This window comes from Mustela nivalis, assembly GCF_964662115.1.
Source record: "Mustela nivalis genome assembly, contig: HAP1_SCAFFOLD_3024, whole genome shotgun sequence".
Taxonomy (NCBI): Eukaryota; Metazoa; Chordata; class Mammalia; order Carnivora; family Mustelidae; genus Mustela; species Mustela nivalis.
In genome coordinates, this window is record NW_028133645.1 from 5,662 (window position 1) to 29,000 (window position 23,339).

At 37.2% G+C, this 23,339-nt stretch overlaps 2 pseudogenes across 2 annotated transcripts; both read right to left on the reverse strand.

Moving 5' to 3' along the window:
- On the reverse strand, nucleotides 1–22,774 carry LOC309858640 (ATP-dependent zinc metalloprotease YME1L1-like; annotated as a pseudogene). Its single transcript has 12 exons — nucleotides 22,695–22,774; nucleotides 19,205–19,283; nucleotides 16,671–16,823; nucleotides 15,807–15,939; nucleotides 14,649–14,708; nucleotides 5,524–5,528; nucleotides 5,231–5,386; nucleotides 4,515–4,666; nucleotides 3,729–3,855; nucleotides 3,562–3,636; nucleotides 2,640–2,726; nucleotides 1–146 (listed from the first exon to the last, which is right to left on the reverse strand). The product of its transcript is annotated as an ATP-dependent zinc metalloprotease YME1L1-like (transcript).
- On the reverse strand, nucleotides 11,944–14,385 carry LOC309858641 (ras-related protein Rab-5A pseudogene; annotated as a pseudogene). Its single transcript has one exon. The product of its transcript is annotated as a ras-related protein Rab-5A pseudogene (transcript).
- Nucleotides 22,775–23,339: the final 565 nt, after the last annotated feature.

Sequence of the window (23,339 nt, forward strand, 5' to 3'; positions counted from 1 at the left end):
TATCATCTCACTACCAATTTCTTTCCCTCAAGAACAATTTGAATCTCTTTGGCATCCAAAGTCTCATAAGTTAGTAAAGCTTCTGCTAGATTCTTACGCTCTTTTGCATGAGTCTTCAAGATACGTTTCGCTCGTTCTTATGAGTCCTGAAATGACAAAAAGGAGGTATCTAAGAGGCAGAAAACGTAGTAGAAGCAAAAAGCATAAAAAGTATATGCCTTTAAAAAAGTGAACTATATTCATTTCTATTTATAAAAGATAAAAGCATGAAGCTCTTTTTAAAAATTAACATAGAATGTATTATTTGCCCCAGGGGTACGGGCTTGTGAATCATCAGGCTTACACATTTCACAGCACTCACCATAGCATATACTCTCCCCGCTGTCCAGAACCAGCCACCCGATCCCTCCCCCCACCTCCCCCCAACAACCCTCAGTTTGTTTTATGAGATTGAGTCTCTTAAGGCATGGAGCTTTTAAACACCAGCATGAAGCCTACTTGATTAATTGATTGATAGATAAGGCAACCTTGGTTCTCAAAGATTAGTTTCATACTTGGAAATGTTCTATTTTAACCTCAAAATGTATCACATGGATAAGTGAGGACTACTTAGACAGATATACTTAAAGATACATAAATATATACTAAACTTATCTGTTTTTCTATTCTTATTTGGTAACAACTTACCTCTCAGTCAGTGACCACTATATCACTGTAAAATGAGTTTAACAACACCAAGAAGCATACGTCATATAAAAATAACACAATTATTAAAAATAAAGATCCTTAGACATTCTGAACAAAACTGTTATGGTCAAGTGAAATATCAAATTAAAGAGAACATATAAAGTATTATAAATATGTCATGGAATATTGAAACTAAAAACCTAGGATGAATTAGTATTAACTTTATAAACTCCATTGGAATGAAACCCGTACACTGTAACATGTGAGACTATGCTAAGGTTTTTATATCTTTAAGTTTCATATACATTTGAACCTAAAACGTATACTAAGCATCATTTTCCTTAATAACAATGTAAGTGTGCCATCTAGTGGAAAGAGTACCTAACGCCCTCGCAAGCTTAACATTTCAGAAAAGGATTAAGAGCAAAGAAAGAGTATTTCCAATGCTCTACTACTAGAAGAGATAATTTACTCAAGATAACATAAACATTAAAAAAAGGAATAAAGATCCAGGCAAGGGAGAGAGAATTCCTCTTCTGAAACACCTTCTAAACCTTTCCAACATATAAACTTTTCATAAACTTAAAGACTTTAAAGATTTTACCTCCTTGAGTTAATCAAAACCTGGCCCTCCTGGGGACACTCTGAATCCCTCGACTGACAGCTACTGATTCCCTCCTATCCCAGATCTTTCAGAGTAAAGAGGTGAGACCATGGCTCCCCTCACCACTGACAGACGATTACTTTACCATCCTCTTCTATAAAGCATGATTTCTTTGAAGTTTACACCATCTGACTTCAACATCCTTTATTCAGCCATCTACAACCCTAATTCCAGTTCTCATTCACTAGACTTTCTGCCACGTAGCTCAGTCTTTTCCATTCCAAGACCTGCCTTCATGTACATCCAAATGGAATGCACATATCCAACCTCTGCACTAAGCACCAGACCCACGTATCCCTCCCCACGTGAAATTTTCACTAAGACACCTCAAATTCAGGAGCTGAGCTGGTTAAGTGTCTGCCTTCAGCTCTGGTCATGATCCCAGAGTCCAGGGATCGTGCCCCACATCAGGCTCCCTGCTCAACAGGGATATCTGCTTCTCCCTCTGCCCCTCATGCACCCCACTTTATGCTCACGCTCTCTCGCTCTCTCTCAAATAAACAAGTAAAACCTTAAAAAAAGTAAACACTTCAAATTCAATATGTATAAAACTCAGCTTGTAATCTACACACTTCCCCAACTTAGGTCATCATCAGTGGTTTCTCAGTCAATGGCACACAACTAGATGGCACCAGGCAGAAATCGAGAACACAGCTTTGTTACGTAATTTAGCTGCACTCTCACCCAAATATCAGAAAGGCATTCGATTCCACTAGATCAGAATCTCTTGAATGCTTTCATTTTTCTCAATTTCCCCTCTCACTGCCCTAATCCAAGCATCTGCACTGCCTTAAGCAGATTACACAGAACCTACTCACTCATCTCACTGAATTGACGCTCACGTACTCTGTACTGGACCCTGCAATCAAAAAGGCTTTTGTTTTCAAAGACCTTTATGCTTCATTCTCAGTGTATGTACACAGCGAGGCACAAAGCAACTAATATTTGTGGAATAAAATATGTTTCAGAGTGAAAAACTAATAAAGATTCAAATAATCAAATATCCTCCCTATTCTAACAACACTATCGTTTTACAGATGATGTAGAATATTTAAAATTACTGATATTGACAGTTCCTAGCCTATGGCCACAATAAAATAAAGATTCAGTCTATGACCAGAGGCTCCCAACTACATACTGAAATCGTGGCTTCAATGGTGCACTCATTCTCTTGATTATATATAGTGACAGCTCTACACAGGGGATAACCATTATCTTCTGGTAGCACCTATTTAGGCACATTAATGACTAGACAGATGAATAAGCACAGAAAAAAAGGAATTATTACCCTTAGAAGGATTCTAATTTCTTGTTCAATAGCAGATTGAGTTTCTGGACTCAGTTTCCCAGTATCACTGTAGATCATAACTCCAAGCTAAAACAAATGAAAAGAAAGAAATTGAACAGAAACACCCGAAACCACTAATGCATGTAAACAGAGGAAGTACTATCCTATACTTAAGGAAACCTCATCAAGGGCAAGGAAGAAATTCAGGATAGAAATTTCATCATTCTTCTGAAAGTGTAAGACTAAAAAGCATGAACAAGAGAGAAACTTTAAAATCCCAAGTATGGTTCTGAGTACCTTCTTAGAAAACCTTTGCCACTATTCTAAATCCAGAAATCCACAATGTAGTTACTAGAAGTGCTGTATGAAGCCACAGTGATAACGTAGGAGAGTGAAATACATGGGAAGGGCAAAGTAAGCAAGCTCAGCAAACAGAAGTTTTATGTCATATGAACAGAAACAGGATATCTTATTGTTTGCTTAACTCATGACATACTACTATTGTCCAAGCAGCAAGAATGGAAAGTGAATACTATACTTTAGCACTCAAAAAAAAAAAAAAAAAAAGTTTAGTTTAGAATGAGCTGTGACAAATCTACTCGGAATGAGAGGGGGAAAGTAAATGTTACCAGTTTATAACAAGAACCCTCTCTCCTAAGGTGCCTGGGGTAGCTCAGTGGGTTAAGAGACTCACTTCAGCTCCAGTCATGGTGCGGGCGTCCTAGGATCAAGTCCTGCACTGGGCTCCCTGCTCAGCTGGGAGTCTGCTTCTCCCTCTGACCATCCCCCCTCTCATGCACGCTCTCTCCAATAAAATAAATAAATAAAATAAAGTCTCAAGAATAAAAAAAGAACCCTGTCTCATAAGGAGACACTTGGCAAATCATTTGATACATGAGCGAGGGGTAAAATTAGCTATTCCCTTTTCGCTCATTCCAAATTTTGGTAACCATCCGCTTTGCAATTTTGGCTGCATTATCAAAATCACTGGAAGCCCCTAAAATTTAAAAATATACATAGACTCAATATTTTAAAATATTTTTATATCAGCAAGCACAATATGAACTAAAGCCATTCTTTACAGCCAACCTGTTGTGATATGGTCAGTTCCAAAAATAATCTCCTCAGCCCCTCTTCTTCCCATACTAACATCCATCTGCACAAGCAGCTGAGCTCTAGTTTCATTCCATCTGTCATTCTCAGGCAAGAGGGACACCTAGACAATTGGAAACAAAGAAAAACTCCAGACACAGTTGGAAATATTTACATTAATGATTAGAATTATCATCTGGCTCTTGCTATAGCACTTAATGTCATGATGCTGACAGTTCAGACATTTAGTAGAGTTGGTCTCAGAGACTAATGACAAAACTGGCATTATACAAAGGAAGAAAAATTCCTTACAAAGCAAAAGTTCATTTTACATGTCATAGCTCTATAACCCTGCAATAGGATAATGCTGCAAGAGGATGGACTTGTACACAGGTGCTGTAAAGGGCTTAAAATGTCTATCGTTAGAAAGATAAGAAAATGAAACTTGTACTCAGTGAGAAAAATCTTAAAGGACTATGGAACCACTAACCTAATTTCTTTGTGGAGGGAAAAAAGCAGTGACATATTTAAGAATGATACTTTGTTGTCATTCAAGACTTAAATTTCATCATGTAGATATATAATATTTGAATTCTTAGTATTCTTTATTAGCATATAAGTTCATGAGTATCTCTGATCTCACAATGGTTCAGAATGTTAAAGAAGAAAGTTATCAGCAAACTTAGAACTTAGTTGAATTTTCTTTTAAATTGTTTTCCTCAACAGTTTCCTACAGCTTTTAGAGAGTGTTATTTTAAGGAAAAGAGGGGGAAAAAAAGATACATGTCCAGGTGTTGGCCCTCTTGGCATGATTGTAGCTTTGTTGATAGGCATTGCGTCCTTAGTGTAATATGCAATAATAGCATGACCGGATTCGTGATATCCTGTGATGGTTTTGTTTTTATTGTCAATCTCCATGCTTCTACATTCATGCCCTAAGGATAAAAATTTAATTGAATAAAATTATTCCATTAGTAAGGTATATTTAGATGAATGAAACCCACTTGCCTTTAAGCAATTCTTAGAGTGACATGACTTAATATCATTAATAAGTTATTTTAAACCAAAATAAGTTGCCAACTGACAATCAAATTTGTAAGAGCTGTCCTCTTACTCCTTACTATCAACCAGGAAAGTTTAATCCTATTTCCAGAAAATAAATTTAAACAAGAAATGTCACAACGAAATTGTTCTGAAGTTCATTCAAGATTTAAAATCAAATACTTAAAATTAGAAAAATTTTTCTTTTATCAGTACAATTATTCTTTTATCAGCTATACCAGACAAGAGTAAACACATAGGCACCCCCTGCCCCCAAACTGTATAATCATATAAACTGTATTTGTTCTGTAAGAGGCCCAGTTGTGTGGCTACTTTGGAGTAAATATTTTCTTGCTCCTATAACTTTCTTTATTATAACACTTTTCTCAAAAAGAATTTATTCTCTAATATAATGAACAGTGTAAGACAGGGAAAATGAAAAAGAAAAAAGAACCTACCCATTAGAATTTTATCGTTGGAAAACTCTAGTTCCTTCATGGTAACCATTTCTTTTCCATCAAGAGGTGCCTTTAATGCAGACTGGTTCACAAGATTCTCCAACTCTGCTCCAGAAAAGCCAACAGTACCTCGAGCTACAATTTCTGGATCCACAGCTATGTAGATAAACACAATATTAAAATTCCAAAATGACTCTTCACAAATGACTCATATTCCAAAAGAAAAAAGAAAATAACTATCCTGAACTAGAACTTAAAATATTTATATCACTGTAACTACAAAATAAACTTACTTTTTCTAAAGGAAAACCAAAATTGCCATTAAATAAATCATTAAAATCCCATTAGGACACATCACAAAAGTTCTTAAATTTAGACAACTTTGTGAAAAATAAAGAAATGCAGAGTTGCCAGACATGATTTATAAATCTTTAAATTATAACCTAAACTGTTATTAGCCTAAGCACAGCTGAAAACATTCAGAAAACATTTTGTTTTCTGAATTTCATCTTGAAATACTTTATACTTAAGTGTTTAGTATTATATGTACCTTTATAAAAGCTACCCCTATTAAAGGAAACATACCAGGCTTTTTTTTAAAGATTTTATTTACTTTTATTTGAGAGAGAGAGAGCATGAGAGGGGAGAATGTCAGAGGGAGAAGCTCCCTCATGGAGATGGGAGCCCGATGTGGGACTCGATCCTGGGACTCCAGGATCGTGACCTGAGCTGAAGGCAGTCACTTACAGAGCCACCCAGGTGCCCCAACATATCAGGTTTTATAAATTGATTCACCTGTCCTTGAAAATACTAGAGCTTAATTTAATAGCTGCATTTATTACTCAAGTGGGTCCATAATATTTTCCTATGTTTTGTTTTACAGTTTGCTTCTTTTTGGTCCAAAGTGATGACATTTTATGTGCTTTTTCTATTATTTCATATTTTACATTCATCTAAAACCACTTATATTTATCTTCAACAATTATCTAAATATTCTCAAGAAAACATTCCTTTTTAAAAAAAGAATTTTTTTGAAAATTGCTAAATTTTGTCAATCCCATTTACAATTGCACCCAAACCCATAAGATACCTAGAAATAAACTCAACCAAAGAGGCAAAGAATCTATACTCAGAAAACTATAAAGTACTCATGAAAAAAATTGAGGAAGACACAAAGAAATGGAAAAATATTCCATGCTCATGGATTGGAAGAACAAATATTGTGAAAATGTCTATGCTACCTCAAGCAATCTACACATTTAATGCAATCCCTATCAAAATACCATCCATTTTTTTCTAAGAAAGAAAACAAATAATCCTAAAATTTATATGGAATCAGAAAAGACCTCGAATAGACAAAGGAATATTGAAAAAGAAAGCCAAAGTTGGTGGCATCATGATTCCAGACTTCAAGCTCTCTTACAAAGCTGTCATCATCATGATAGTATGGTACTGGCACAAAAACAGACACATAGATCAATGGAACAGAATAGAGAGCCCAGAAATAGACCCTCGACTCTATGGTCAACTAATCTTCAACAAAGCAGGAAAGAATGTCCACTGGAAAAAAGACAGCCTCTTCAACAAATGGTGTTCGGAAAATTGGACAGTCACATGCAGAAAAATGAAATTGGACTATTTCCTTACACCACACATGAAAATAGACTCAAAATGGATGAAGGACCTCAATGTGAGAAAGGAATCCACCCAATCCTTGAGGAGAACACAGGCAGCAACCTCTTTGACCTCAGCCACAGCAACTTCTTCCTAGGCACATCGCCAAAGGCAAGGGAAGCAAGGGCAAAAATGAACTATTAGGACATCATCAAGATCAAAAGCTTTTGCACAGCAAAGGAAACAGTCAACAAAACCAAAAAGACAACTGGCAGAATGGGAGAAAATATTTGCAAACAACATATAAGACAAAGGGCTAGAATCCAAAATCTATAAAGGGCTCAGCAAACTCAACACCCAAAGGACAAATAATCCAATCAAGAAATGGGCAGAGGACATGAACAGACATTTCTGCAAAGAGACATCCAGATGGCCAACAGACACATGAAAAAATGCTCCACATCACTTGGCATCAGGGAAATACAAATCAAAACCACAATGAGATACCACCTCACACCAGTCAGAATGGCTAAAATTAGCAAGTCAGGAAATGACAGATGCTGGCGAGGATGTGGAGAAAGGAACCCTCCTACACTGTTGGTGGAATGCAAGCTGGTGCAACCACTCTGGAAAACAGCATGGAGGTTTCTTAAAAAGCAGAAAATAGAGCTACCGTATGACCCAGTGATGGCACCACTGGGTATATACCCTAAAGATATAAACGTGGTGCTCCAAAGGGACACGTGCACCCGAATGTTTATAGCAGCAATGTCCACAATAGCCAAACTATGGAAAGAACCTAGATGTCCATCAACAGATGAATGGATCAAGAAGATGTGTCATATATATATATATACATATATATATATATGTATATATATATTGCATCCACCAAAAGAAATGAAATCTTGCCATTTGTGATGACATGAATGGAACTAGAGGGTATTGTGCTTGGCAAAATAAGTCAATGAGAGAAGGACAACTATCAGAGATCTCCCTGATATGAGAAAGTGGAGATGCAATGTGGGGGATTTGGGGGATAGGAACAGAATAAATGAAACAAGATGGGATCAGGAGGGAGACAAACCATAAAAGACTCAATCTCACAAAATAGGCTGAGCATTGCTGGGGTGGGGGGGTCGGGAGAGGGTGAGGGGGTTATGGACATTAGGGAGGGTATGTGCTATGGTGAGTGCTGTGAAATGTGTAAACCTGATGATTCACATACCTGTACCCCTGGGGATAAAAATACATTATATGTTTATTTAATAATTTAAAAATAAATAAATAAATAAATTATAGATTTTTAAACTAAAATTACTAAACTTAATTTATTATTTTAATTGTTTATTTTATATTTAATCATTTCATTCATTTATAGTTATAATAATTTATTTATATTTAATCATTTTATTTATTTATTTAATCTGTTAATTAAACTCTTTTTTTAATTTATTTTTAAAATTTCTTTTCAATGTTTCAGGATTCATTGTTTATACACCACACCCCGTGCTCCATGCTATACATGCCCTCCATAATACCCACCACAGGGCTCACCCAACCTCCCACCTCCTCCCCTCCAAAATCTTCAGTTTGTTTCTCAGAGTCCACAGGCTCTCATGGTTCATATCCCCCTCCAGTTTCCCCCAATTCCCTTCTCTCCATCTCCCCATGTCCTCCGTGTTACTCCTTATGCTTCACAAATAAGCAAAATCTTATGATAGTTGACTCTCTCTGCTTGACTTATTTTACTTAGCATCATCTCTACCAGTCCCATCCAACAAAAGTTGCTTATTCATCCTTTCTGATGGAGGCACAATACTCCATAGTGTATATGGAACACCTCTTCTTTATCCATTTGTCCACTGAAGGGCATCTTGGTTCTTTCCACAGTTTGGTGACTGTGGCCATTGCTGCTATGAACATTGGGGTACAGATGGCCCTTCTTTTCACCACATGTGTATCTTTGGGGTAAATACCCAGTAGTGCAATTACATAGTCATCGGGAAGCTCTATTTTTAATTTCTTAAGGAATCTCCACACTGTTCTCCAAAGTGGCTGTACCAACTTGCATTCCCACCAACAGTGTAAGAGGGTTCCCCTTTCTTCACATCTTCTCCAACACAAGTTGTTTACTGTCTTGTTAATTTTGGCCATTCTAACTGGTGTAAGGTGGTATCTCAATGTGGTTTTGATTAGAATTTCCGTGATGGCTAGTGATGATAAACATTTTCTCATGTGTCTGTTAGCCATTTGTATGTCTTCTTTGGAGAAGTGTCTGTTCATGTCTTCTGCCTGTTTTTTGACCTGATTGTCTGTTTTGTGTGTATTGAGTTTGAGTTTGAGTTTATAGATCTTGGATATCAGCCCTTAGTCTGTACTGTTGTTTTTGAATACATTATCTTGTTTCATGGGTTGCCTCCTACTTTTGTTGGAGGCAACCAGCTTTGCTGTGACAAAGCTTTTGATTTTGATGAAGTCCTCCAAATTCTTTTTTGCTTTTGTTTCCTTTCCCTTTGGAGACATGTCTTGAAAGAAGTTGCTGTGGCCAATGTTGAAGGAGTTACCTTGACATGTTCTGATTTAGGATATTGATAGAGTCCTTCCTCATGTTAAGACCTTTCATATATGTGTTTATATTTGTATATGGCATAAGAGAGTCATCAAGCTTCATTCTTCTGTACATAGATGTCCAGTTTTCCCAACACCATTTATTGAAGAGACTGTCTTTTTTTCCACTAAACATTTTTTCCTGCTTTGTTGAAGATTATCGACCATGGAGTTGTGGGTCCATATCTGACACTCTGAAGACAAGATGAAAAGATAACGACAACCAGAAGCTGGATGGAGCTTTGTGGTTTTTTCCACTTGTTATCTGTTTTATAATTGTTCATATTTTCTTTATTACTTTTTTTAATTCACAAAGATATTACATGTTTTCAGTGACAAGTATAACCATAGGGGGACAATAAAAAAAGTTAAGATTCTGAACACACACTTGGATAGACATGGCTTTGATTTCTATATATACAAACATATATCATCTATAGCTATACAGAGCATTAGATAATACATAAAGTAGGATATGTAATATATATAGATAGATAGATTATAGTATTTTGTAAGAATTTATATCCATTAATTTGAACTTTGCTTTTAAATTTTTACTAAGACTATAGATCTTCCTTTAGCTCAGTATATATACATATATTTAATACTTCTACCAATTTTGTTTTTAAATTTAAATTCAATTAGCCAACATACCAATATATCATTAGCTTCAGATGTAGAGTTCAATCATTCATCAGCTGTGTATAACACCCAGTGCTCATCACGTCAAGTGTCTGCCTTAATCCCCATCCCCTAACCACCTCCCTTCCAGAAACCCTAGGTTTGTTTCCTATGGTTAAGAGTCTCTCATGGTTTTTAAATTAGAATTATTTTATCACTGACACTATAAAATTGTAAGTGCCTAATGCTTAAAAATGTGTTTGTTAGAACAAAAATACTTTTGCTTTAAGACACATGAAAAAATTTCATCATCACTAGCCATCAGGGAGATTCAAATTAAAAACACATTGAGATACCACCTTACACCAGTTAGAATGGCCAAAATTAACAAGACAGGAAACAACATGTGTTGGGAGGATGTGGAGAAAGGGGAACCCTCTTACACTGTTGGCAGGAATGCAAGTTGGTGCAGCCACTTTGGAGAACAGTGTGGAGATTCCTTAAGAAATTAAAAATAGAGCTTCCCTATGACCCTGCAATTGCATTACTGGTATTTACCACAAAGATGCAGATGTAGTGAAAAGAAGGGCCATCTGTACCCCAATGCTCATAGCAGCAATGGCCACAGTCACCAAACTGTGGAAAGAACCAAGATGCCCTTCAATGGACGAATGGATAAAGATGTGGTCCATATACACTATGGAGTATTATGCCTCCATCAGAAAGGATGAATACCCAACTTTTGTATCAACATGGATGGGACTGGAAGAGATTATGCTGAGTGAAATAAGTGAAGCAGAAAGAGTCGATTATTATATGGTTTCACTTATTTGTGGAGCATAAAAAATAACACAGAGGACATGGAAGATGGAGAGGAAGGGAGTTGAGGGAAATTGGAGGGGGAGATGAACCATGAGAGACTGTGGACTCTGAAAAACCATCTGACGGTTTTGAAGGGGTGGTGGGTGGGAAGTTGGGCCAGCCTGGTGGTGGGTATCATGTAGGGCATGTATTGCATAGAGCACTGGGTGTGGTGTCTACACAATGAACTCTAGTACGCTGAAAAGTAATTTTTAAAAATAAATAAATAAAAATAAAAGTTCTAGTATCATTTGATAGATATTTTCATGTTTGGAAGAGTAAATATGATTAAATGTTGCAAGTTAATGCCTCTCATATCCATTAACATTAAATATTTGAAGATTATTATCTTGGATGGAGGTTTGTTTCTTATTTCAATTCCAGGATAGCCAACATACAGTGCTATGTTAGTTTCAGGTGTACAGTACAGTGATTCGACAATTCCACACGTCACCCACTGCTCATCACAAGTGTGTTCCTTAATCCCCATCACCTATTCCAGCCTAGACTGGCATTCTGAATATAAATATTCAGAGAACTCCTTGTAAAACATGGCTCAAGTAACAGGTTCAATAACCAGAAGGCAGAACAAAGGTTGATAGAGATAGATAGCAGGCAATCCACATAAACAAAAACATGAGAGCTAGTCGCTCTAGGAACAATAATTCTACAGCAGTCTATTATGAAAGCTACACTGTGATAGCTTCCTATCACAACTGCTTTAAGTATAGAATGTTAAACCACAGACTTAGGCAAAGATTACAAAAAAAACTATTAGATCAAATTAAAATATGAATAACTTCATTGATAAAATTTAAAAATTTAAAACTGCTATAAATTTTATTTTAAAAATACTCTCCACCACCCCCAGACTTTTGTGATATAAAGTTGTCAGAAGATTCTTTTAACAACTTTACTGAAATTTAATTCACACATCACAGAATTCAAAGTAGATAATCCAGTGGTTTTTAATATAGTCAGATTTGTGCAATTACCAACAATCTAACTTTTTTTTTTTTTTTGCTTTTTTATACCACTTTATTCCAACCTGAGTACCTCAATATAAAACTAAACACTGGTGAACTGTTTTCCTTACTAATTCTGAATTACTGTAATGTACAAGTTCTGCTAGCAGTTCAACACTTAAATAGATTAAATCATCTCTGACACATGGTAGATTTCATATAATGAAAATACCTAGAACAATTAGTGCAATATACTGAACTGATCAAAATAAAATGAACTTTGGAAAACAAGCCTGCAAGATTGTTACTAACATACTGCAATACTTATGTTACAAATTACTGGTACATTGTTTATTATGGTTCTAAGCCATGTAGGAACAGAAGCCCCTTCCTTTCAAAGGGAGAGAAAAGGAAAAATTAGCTGTTTTAGTAACTGTACATTTTGTATACTTTTAAGTAATTCTTAAATATTACAGGAAAGTAATAAACATATATGGAGACTACAGTGCAGTACCCTATTTACAGTACAGCTGAAGATCGAATTTAAAATAATCAAGTTTGAATGTACATAATTGTTAGTGCATTGACTATATTATGTCCAAAGGGAACAAAAGCTCCCTCCCTTCCCCCAAACAATAAAACCTATGTAATGGCTAGCAGTGATTAAACAGAAATCACAGACACCTGGTTCGTTCCACTTCTGCTGAAGAGCTCACCTGTTTGAAGGGAACACTATCCATTAAGATGCATTTATCAGTATTCATACTCTTAAAACAAGATGAGGTTACATTTGACTTTTTTTTAACCCCACTAAAAATATCAGGACTGGCTATACTTTAGATACCACTAATGTTCGTGTTTTCCCCCCTGAAGATGTGGGACTGTTTTCTTGTGGTTAACTTGTTAAAATGTGGAATGTACATTTTAAATATGCATACTAAGAAATTACCAGTTGCCTGAATACTGTAGCTAAGCATAAATATTTTTAGAACCTCCTTCTAAAAAAAGACTGTTTTTGAAAAGCCCAAATTAATAAGTTCCAAATCTTTTACATAGAAGTGGCTGGTTAACTGTGGGTTTACATCATCCTTTGACTCTATCCCTGGTGACGAGAAATGATTCCCTAACCGTCCAAGGAAACAAGCGTACACGCACAACTCTCATTTCCCCCTTCTACTTCTGAAACATTAGTCAGAGGGTCACATGCATGTTATTAAAAATTAAGTTCAAAACACTTAAAATAATTCTGTATTAGAAACTTGACTCTATCATAAGTCTCTTCTTTTTGGAAGTCATACTGGGCTGTTTAAATGCTCCAATTCCACTGTCATTAACATTTAGGAAGCAGAAGAAAATTCCAGCAAGTTCAAACTGGAGGTTTAGTTACTACAACACTGACTCCTGGTTGGCTGCGTGGGTTCAGTAAGGTCTACTCCTCTTCCTCTTGCAGAATTTGCTCCTGGATTCTGTGGTTCATTCTTTGGCAACTTTTTAGCTATTGCCATGAATATTTCATTTACATTCATCGATGTTTTGGCTGATGTCTCCATGAATAATAAACTGTTGTCATCTGCATAGGACTGTGCTTCCTGGAAATCGACAGCTCTTTTATTTGCAAGGTCAGCCTTGTTTCCTGATAAAGCTATTACAATGTTAGGACTGGCTTGCCTCTGAAGTTCTTTAACCCAGTTTTTGGCTCTGGCAAAGGACTCCTCGCTTGTGATATCATATACAACTATGGCTGCTTGTGCTCCTCTGTAGTACATTGGTGCCAGGCTATGGTATCGTTCTTGACCAGCTGTATCCCATATTTCAAACTTTACTGTTGTGTCATCAAGACACACAGTTTGGGTTAGAAAAGCAGCCCCTATGGTACTCTCTTGAAATTCATGAAACTGGCCCTTCACAAAACGAAGCACTAGGCTGGATTTCCCAACAGCAGACTCTCCCAGAAGTACTAGTTTGAACTGGCATATTTTATTTCCAGTATTTGGCCCGTTGGGTCTTGTTGCTCCTCGATTAGCCATGTCCAAATTTGAAAGAAGTCCCTAATTTCAGTCTCTTAAATGAACTTCCAGGATGCAAGGTGTCCATTTTTTTCTTTCTAGATGTAGAGAAACCTGAGGCGGCAGCACGCGGAGCCGCGGGGCTGAAGCCTCCCGGCAGCAAGTCCCAGGCGTAGCCCGAGAAGAGGCTGAAGCAGTGGCGGTGGCTTAGACGGTGGCGGCGCGTCTCCTCCTCAGGCCGCTCCCCTCAGACTGGACCGTGCGGGGATCGTGCCGTGGGGCCGCCCCCGTCCGGCTCCGGCTCCGCCTCTCTCCGCTCCGCCTTCCTCTTTCCTTTCTCCTCCTTCACCGCCGCCGGCGCTCGAGTTCCGACTAATTCTTCCTCCTCCTCCCTCCTCTGCCTCCTCCCCTCAGGCTAGCCGCCGGCTCCGCCGCGAACCAAAACACAAACACTCAAGTCCCAGCCCGGGAGCCACTTCCGCCGCCCCAACAATCTAACTTAAGAATATTTTGATTCCCCCACTCCAAAAGAAATCCCATAGCCACCAACAGTCACTCTTCATTCTTTCCTCCTCCTGGCAGCCACTTATCTACTCTCTGTTGCCCCCGATTTGCGGATTCTGTACATTTCACATAAACAGATCATATGTGATGTTTGGTGATGGGCTTCCTTCTCTTTTAAAGTGCGTCCACGTCTCAGTATGTATCAGTACTTGTAAAAAACGGTCTTTTAATACATACTTATCAAATGCCTCTGGGAAGCTTGTGGCTCCTATTATAACTCCTTCACTGGGTTTAAAGCTAGTAAAAAAGAAGGAAAGTAACATTTCACTGAAAATTAAAACAATACACATATAGAAATGCTCTACACGAAACTATCATTAAATTTGGTAACAGTAAAGAAAAGGGACTGATCCTTTTTATACCCAAAGTGATAAGACATCCCTATTATTTTTTTAAAAGAACAAATATTACTAGGCCAGTACTCAATAAAACTGCTAACAATAAATCACAAAGTCATCTATGATTACATGCCTTCACAATATTTGTTCTACTTAGGAAGACAGGACCGGACAGAAAAGGCTAGGGAACCTAATTTGTGAAAAATTATCCTCAAGCTTACCAATTCAAATTATTTGCTCCTAGACTTCCTGTTTGGTTCCAAAAGGTCATACATGGTTTTAAGAAGTCTTTCCTTCTGGGATACCTGGGTGGCTCAGCGGGTTAAAGCCTCTGCCTTTGGCTCAGGTCATGGTCTCAGGGTCCTGGGATGGAGCCCCGCATCAGGTTCTCTCTGCTCAGCAGGGAGCCTGCTCCCCCCCACCCCGCCTGCCTCTCTACTTGTGATCTCTCTCTGTCAAATAAATAAAATCTTAAAAAAAAAAGAAGTCTTTCCTTCTTCCAAAGCAACCCCACTTCTTGCTCTTTATATTATAAACACTCATGCAAACTTTTAACCTACCACAACACTAAAAGTGAGTCACGAATTTTGTAGGAACCAGCAAACACTCTTTACGTCTCCAAACAGACTAGTATTCTCAATGGGAATCATCACTTTCCTGTCATGATACAATCAATGAAAAAAGGTATAGAGTCACCAATTAAGAAAGGTTGATACCTCAGTCACCCCACTAGTAATGGAAAGAACACAATACAGAGAATGCAGCTTGTCTTGACTTCATACACAGAGACTACTCTGTTGCCTACAATTTTTCCTCTTTCTTTCTATTTTTGTTAAGATTTTATTTTAAAGTAATCTCTATACCCCACATGGGGCTCAAATGTACAACTCCGAGAGGAAGAGCTGCATGCTCCACTGACTTAGCCAGATGCCCCGCTATTTCTCTAATGTTCCCAAATATATTACCATATCCCAAAGACAGATGAAGATTCAATTACCCATTCATTTCAGCAAGAAGCTGATTTATAGTCTGCCTTGAATATGGATGCATTGGAGACTCAATTCGCTTCCCACCAACAGAATCTAATTCATCAATAAATATAACACAGGGAGCATTTGCTTTTGCTTCCCCTAGGAAAAGAGAAGAGATACAAATAACCTTAATGAAATCAATGTTTTTTGAACAAAATCATGTAAGTATTAAAAAACCTGTAAAACTGTCAAAGGCAACAAAAGACATTCATTAAGAAGAAGTCCATAAAAATGAGTTCTCTTTCTTTTCTTTAAAACTGATTTAAGAATGGTAGCCTCAGAAAAAAAACTGTATCATATAAAATGATATATTATAAAAACAACCAAGTATTCATTCTTCTGACTGTACAAGCCACAGTCAGATCTGAGGCTAACTATTCCTTAATTACATACTACTGAATTAATGAATAAGATAGTTTTAAAGAAGTTCCTGAAGAGAATCACTACTAGAGACATATGTTTTACTTTGTTTTAAAATAATAGTCAAGTGCTTTCAACCTCAAAACTATGTATGCATTAATTAATAACTATTTGTTTCATAGGTTGACATCAGGTTTTATTTTTATTTTTTAAGTTGAATTAATGAATAAGATAAAAAGGACAACAGAAAATCCAGCTTTTCAACAGGCCCCAAGCTCACCTAACACTTCTAGCTCTCTATTTGGGAAAGTACAGTTCTGTTTTAGGTCACACATTAAATTACCTAAAACCAAAACCTCACAATGGCGAGGTCAGCTATCAATCATAATTGAATAACAAATAGGTAAAAATCCCTCTTCCCCTAAAATTAACAAAATTACGTATTGCATGAAAAGTACATTAAAACGTACTAAATAAATTTCTGATATGGCTGGCTCCCACACTCACAAACATTTCATCAAATTCTGATCCAGAAGAATAATAAAAAGGACCATCAGCTTCTCCAGCCACAGCTCGAGCAAGAAGGTTCTTTCCTGTCCCTGGTGGTCCGACTAAAAGTATTCCTAAAAGAGAAAACAAATACACTAATTCAACTTAAAAAATTAAAATAAAACCTGATGTCAACCTATGAAACAAATAGTTATTAATTAATGCATACATAGTTTTGAGGTTGAAAGCACATGACTATTATTTTAAAACATTTAAAATCCTAAATTTGCAGAGATTCATACCAACACTTTTATACACTGCTGAACACTGTCAGTAGAGATAGTGGGCAGTATAGAAACAAACCTTAAATATGAGTGCCCCATTTAACTTACCAATTCTGTTTCTAGAATTAGAATACAGAATAATCAATAAATAAATGAGTAAATCTATAATTTATTCTAAAGAGATAAATAAGGATGTAGGCAAAGCCTTGAGATAATAAGATGACCATCACAAGTGCTGATTTTACTATTTTAGTTTAAAATGTCTGAGTATAGTTGACACACAGTTACATTAGTTTCACGTGTACAACATAGTGATTTAACAAGTTTAAACATTATGCTGCTCACAAGTGTAGCTACCCTCTGTCACCATACAACATTATCACAGTATCACTGACTGTATTTCCTATGCCTTTTACTCCTCTGACTCACTCATTTGACAACTGAAAGCATGTTTCTCTCTTTCCTCTTCATACATTTTGCCCAGCCCTCACACTGCTAATTTTAACCACAAAACACTGGAAACCATAAAAGCTTAATGTAAGTGATTACAGCATAGCATGATCATTTGGTCCAAAGTCATTACCATCTTGGACCCAATTCTAGCATATGGTTTTCCCTCACACCAAGAAACAATTCTCCAACCCCAGTCGGGCACCCTAACATTCCAGTCAATTCGGATGCTACCCACCTGGAGATAGCATCAAATACCGTAAGTTAAGGACTTCGTCCCAAAAGACCGCAGAATACATACTAACTTGTGGAAAGTTCCGGCCCATTTATCACATGGTTGATTCTCCTGGCAACCAGCTGCTAACCTTAGGTGTGTCCTAAATTTGACTCATTAACAGAAGACAAATCTATTCCTGTCATCACTATAAAACTACAAGAAATGGGACTAAGACATATGTATTTCTTTTTTATTAAAGATTTTTTTTTAATTTATTTGACAGAAATCACAAGTAGGCAGAGAGGCAGGCAGAGAGAGAGGAGGAAGCAGGCTCTCTGCTGAGCAGAAAACCCCATGCCAGGCTCAATCCCAGGACCCCAGGACCATGACCTGAGCTTAAGGCAGAGGCTTAACCCACTGAGCCACCCAGCAACCCCTAAATATATATTTCTAATTATAAATCACAACAGTCATTAAAAGAGAAGACATCAAAGACAAATGAGACTATTTCACAAATTAGTATGTTTTAAGGTTATGAAAGATCCACATCCACTCCCATAATAATGGAGTGAGGAGGGAAGCCTGGGTGGCTGAATCAGTTAAACATGAGAATTCAGCTCATCTCATGATAGGGTTGTGAGAGTGATCCCAGCGTGGGGCTCTACACTTAGTGCACAGTTTGCTTCAGAGTCTCTCCCTCTGCCCTCCCCCTTACCGGCTCCTGTACTTGCACGTGTGCTCACTCACTCTCTCTCAAATAAATAAATAAGTAAATAAATGAATAGGCTAAACAACTTTTTTCAGATTGAAGAAAAATCAAGAGGTGCCTGGGTGGCTCAGGCAGTTAGGCAGCAACTCTTGATTCTGGTTCAGGTCATGATCTGTCTGATTGAAGATTCTCATTCTCTCTCCCTCTGCCCCTCCCCACTGCCTGCTCTCCCTTTCTCTCCCTCTTTCTCTAAATTAATTTTTAAAAAAAGATTAAAGAAAAATCTAAATGTGTAAACCTGGATTGAGTCTTAAACCTGGATTTGGGGAGGGGGTTGGGAGGACTTCACTACAAAAGGTATTAATAAGAGAAATGCAGAAATTTGAATATAACTAAATTTCATAATTAGTTCTGGAACCGTGTGAAATTGCCTGACTTTAATAACTATACTGGTGTTATATAATAGAATATTCTTATACTTTAGGATATACATAACAATGTATTTGGGTTAAAAGAGCATGATATCTATGATTTACCCTTAAACAGTTTAAAAAATACATTTATGTAAAGCAAGTAAGCAAATGGGGCAAAGTGCTAAAAAAAAAAACTACTGAGTTTGGTTAAGTGTACAGAGGGTTCTCTGCACTATGCTCACAATTTAAAATCTGAAATTGTAATAAAATTCAAAATCCCCTTCCTCCCAAAAAAAAGGTTATTAATGGTATGTTGAGAATGAAGACTTATTTGTAAAATAGCCATTAAGAACTAAACCTTAGCTTTTAAATCAGTAAAAATTAAATCAGCAATGCATTTTTTTTTTTAATGTCAAGTCATAGTAAAGGGAAGGTACCTTACCTTTTGGAAGTTTACCTCCAAGCACAGTAAATTTTTGTGGATTTGTCAAGAATTCAAAAGACATCATTAAAAATGTTAGCTATGAACTTAAATTAAAAGCACATTTATGAGTGTACTTTTATGTATTTATTTTAAATTACACCGGTTTAATAATACATTTGCAGCCAATTTGCATCCCTGTATTAGACAACTATAAAGAGTTCTCAGTGGGGAAAAAAAAGAGTTCAAGTACATTGGTCAGGGTTAAAAAGAAACTACCTGATAAGAAGTATACCAAAACATGAAACATCTCTGGGATGAAGGGCATTATGAAAATCTAGAATTAAACTCATGACTCTCTTAGATTCCTAGATCGTTTTCTAGGACTTTCTCTAGGAAGTATATAATTGTTCCAGAGTAAATGAGTGTTTTTTGTTAGGCTTAGGATGGTCTTCGAAATTTACTGATGAAATTATAAAACTTAATAAAATTTTTGTAGAATTAACAGTCGTAAGTAAAGCTCTGTCCACCCCTAAGGAGAAATGCATACATATGTTCACCAAGAAACACAAGAGATATTCACAAGAGCACTCTTTAGGCCAAAACTAGAAACAACCCAATGTCCACCTAATGGAGAACACAAACTATTGTGATTCATAGAATAATCTGCAATGGGGATGAATGAAGTAAAACTTCATGTAAAAACATGGATGGATCTCATAAACATCATGTGGAATGAAAGAAGTCATATACGCTACATGTATTATGTTTATGTAAAGTTCAAATGCAGGCCAATTAATATATGTTATGAGACAGAACAATGATACGCTTGCAGTAGGAAGAAAGGGACATGAGGAAGTTTCTGGTAACATTTCACTTCTTGAGCTGGATGCCAATAATATACTGAGTTCACTGTGTGAAAACTTACTGAGGTACAGATTTGTGATTTGTGCAGTTTTGTGTAAATGCTAAGCTTCAAAATTTATGTTTATAAAGAGATCTGGGGGGCTCAGTCAGTAAAGAGCTACCTTCGGCTCAGGTCATGATCTCAGGATCCTGGGATCAAACCCTACATCAGGCTCTCAGCAGGGAGCCTGCTCCTCCCTCTCCCTCTGCCACTCCCTCTGCTTGTGCTCTCTGGCACACACTCTCTCTTGAATAAATAAATAAAATCTTTTAAAAAATAGCATCCCCCAAAAAAATTTTTTTAAAAAGTATATAAAAAGAGATTTAGCCCTTTATCCATTAAAATACATTTTTTAAATATTCAAAGATATCCATATACTGAAAGAAGGCCAAAAGACATTCGGTCAAGGTAATCAATAACTTTAAACTTTTAAACAGATTAGATGTCATCTACTACTAAAGCTACATTTTCTCTGCCCAAACTTTCTGTCAAGAAAATTCCCAACTGAGGTATATAAAATCTATATAGAATGGAGTTTAGGGATCAAGACAATGAATGGAGTTATAAAAGCCCTTATTAGTATTTTTATGGCAACTATATGTAAAATTATTCCTACAGAACCAGAAATTCTAGGCAAGGAAATGAAATTCCTATACTAGCTCTTTAAGAGTTGGTAAAACTGATCACAGGTACCACCTACTGACCCACCTATTCTGGTAAATGTTGTAAATTACATTGGTCTATATAAATTTAGATTCTATAGCGATAGTGGCAATATAAAATTGTAACATTAATTATAGTATTTGTTTAGAATAGCACAGAAAACTTCGTGATAATCTACAAACTTTGGGATGAGCCCTTTCTAATATTATCGATATGTCTTCTTTAGCTTCATAATCAGAATTGGACTCATTCCAAAAGAAGTGTAGTCTATTGAGTACTGAAGTAAATACATTGCAGGGAGAAAGGAAGAACGCCTCACTGACCATAATCTCAGCACAGGTTCAATGGAGAGCAGGCTGACTGCGCATCTTAACATGGGCAGGGCCCTCTACACTCATCAGTTTTCAAATACTCACCGCACCAACCTCTTCCTCAATTATTCTCTTTTCGCATTCTGACAGGGTTCACAGCTGTTTAAATTGGCAAGGGAGGGGAGCCTGGGTGGCTCAGTGGGTTACAGCCTCTGCCTTTGGCGCAGGTCATGATCCCAGGGTCCTGGGATTGAGCCCAGCATCCGGCTCTCTGCTCAGCGCAGAGCCTGCTTCCCCCTCTCTCTCTGCCTACTGTGATCTCTCTCTGTGTCAAATAAATAAATAGTATCTTTTTTAAAAATTGCCAAGGGAAGGGAAGGACTACTTGGTATAAAATTATCATAGTGTATATGTATCCTGATACTTTATTTATCAGTATCCTGATACTTTATTCCCTAATAGTCGAGGCTGTGAAAAATATTTATGCATAGATAGGGAACAGAGTGTGGAAAGAGTAGGTGCTCTCATTCTACTCCATATTAAAGTGGACTTTTGACTGATCAAACAAGTCAGGCACATTAATTCTTAAGATCTTTGCTCTCTCTCTTCCTCTGGCTACAAGTGTCCTTTGCTCAAATACATACATGGTTTAGGCACACCTGGCTGTCTCAGTCAATAGAGCATGTGATTCTTGATCTCAGGGTTGCAGGTCTGAGCCCCATGTTGGGTGTAGAGGGTTTCAAGTTTGAGCCCCATGTTGGGTGTAGAGATCACTCAAAAATAAAACCTTAAAGAAAAAAAAAACACATGCATGGTTTACTCCATCATCTTCAAATCGTCACCCAATGTCACCTTCTCAATCAATCAGACACTGAATATCCCCATTTAAAATTGTGATCTTTAGGGGCACCTTGGTGGCTCAGTGGGTTAAGCATCTGCCTTTGGCTCAGGTCATGATCTCAGGGTCCTGGGATTGAGCCCCACATCAGGCTCTCTGCTCAGCAGGGATCCTGCTTCCTCCTCTCTCTCTCTCTGCCTGCCTCTCCGCCTACTTGTGATCTTGTCTGTCAAATAAATAAATAAAATATTTAAAAATAAAATTGTGACCTTTCACTCCAAAATCCCAGTCTTATTCATGCTGCTCCATATTTTTCCTATAATGCTGCATCACATTTGAGCATACTTTATTATTTCCTCATATGCAATATTATGGTTTAGTTTCTGTTAGAAATGACAGATTTATTTCTTCTGTCCCAATACCTAAAAGAGGGCTGGAGAATATGCAGTGAAGCTAAAACTTGCAAGGTTCTAATCACAGCTTCGTTTTTTCTAGGGTCCAGCCTCACCCAGGAGCCCACCAGAGTGGCCTCATACAAATGACAGTGCCATCACCCAGGAAATTCCTGGGGATTTAGAAGCCCTGTGTCAGACATCAGCATCAAAGACCAAACTGCAGAAGCAAAGATGCACTTAGTACTCTTGTCATTTAGAGAATTACAAGAGTTTTAGTGCCTCGAACTAGAGGTAGAGACCAATATATATATTTTCTATTTTATACCTTTAAAATCAAATATTGACCTTATATAATTACATAATATTTGAAGAGTGCAGGGTAAACTTTTTAACTTACTCCTTTAACATGTTCAAAGGTGACATTTTTCATCTGGACAGGATCTACTGCAGAGTCAAGCCCTGTTGTCCTGAAGCAGACTAAAGAGAACAAAAATAATTGTTTATATATTTGTTAGTTTCCTAAAATTTCAACCACCCTATTATTCAGATGTAAGAAAGTACAGAAAATTATATCTAAGTTTACATACATTAATTCATAGTGAAGTAAAGAAACTACATCTTCCAGATTTCTAGACCATGTTCAAGAATAAATGACTCACATTAAAGTGACGTCGTTTTTTTTTAAGATTTTATTTATTTGACAGAGAGAGACACAGCGAGAGAGAGAACACAAGTAGGGGGAGTGGGAGAGGAGGAACAGGCTTCCGCCAAGCAGGGCGTCTGATGCGGGCTCCATCCCAGGACTCTGGGATCATGACCTGAGCTGAAGGCAGACACTTAACAATGGAGCCACCCAGGGGCCCCTAAAATAATATCTTTACACCTTCCAATTAAAATAAAAAATTGAGGCACCTGGGTGGCTCAGTGGGTTAAGCCTCTGCCTTCAGCTCAGGTCATGATCTCAGGATCCTGGGATCGAGCCTCACATCAGGCTCTCTGCTCAGAAAGGGAGCCTACTTCCTCCTCTCCCTCTGCCTGCCTC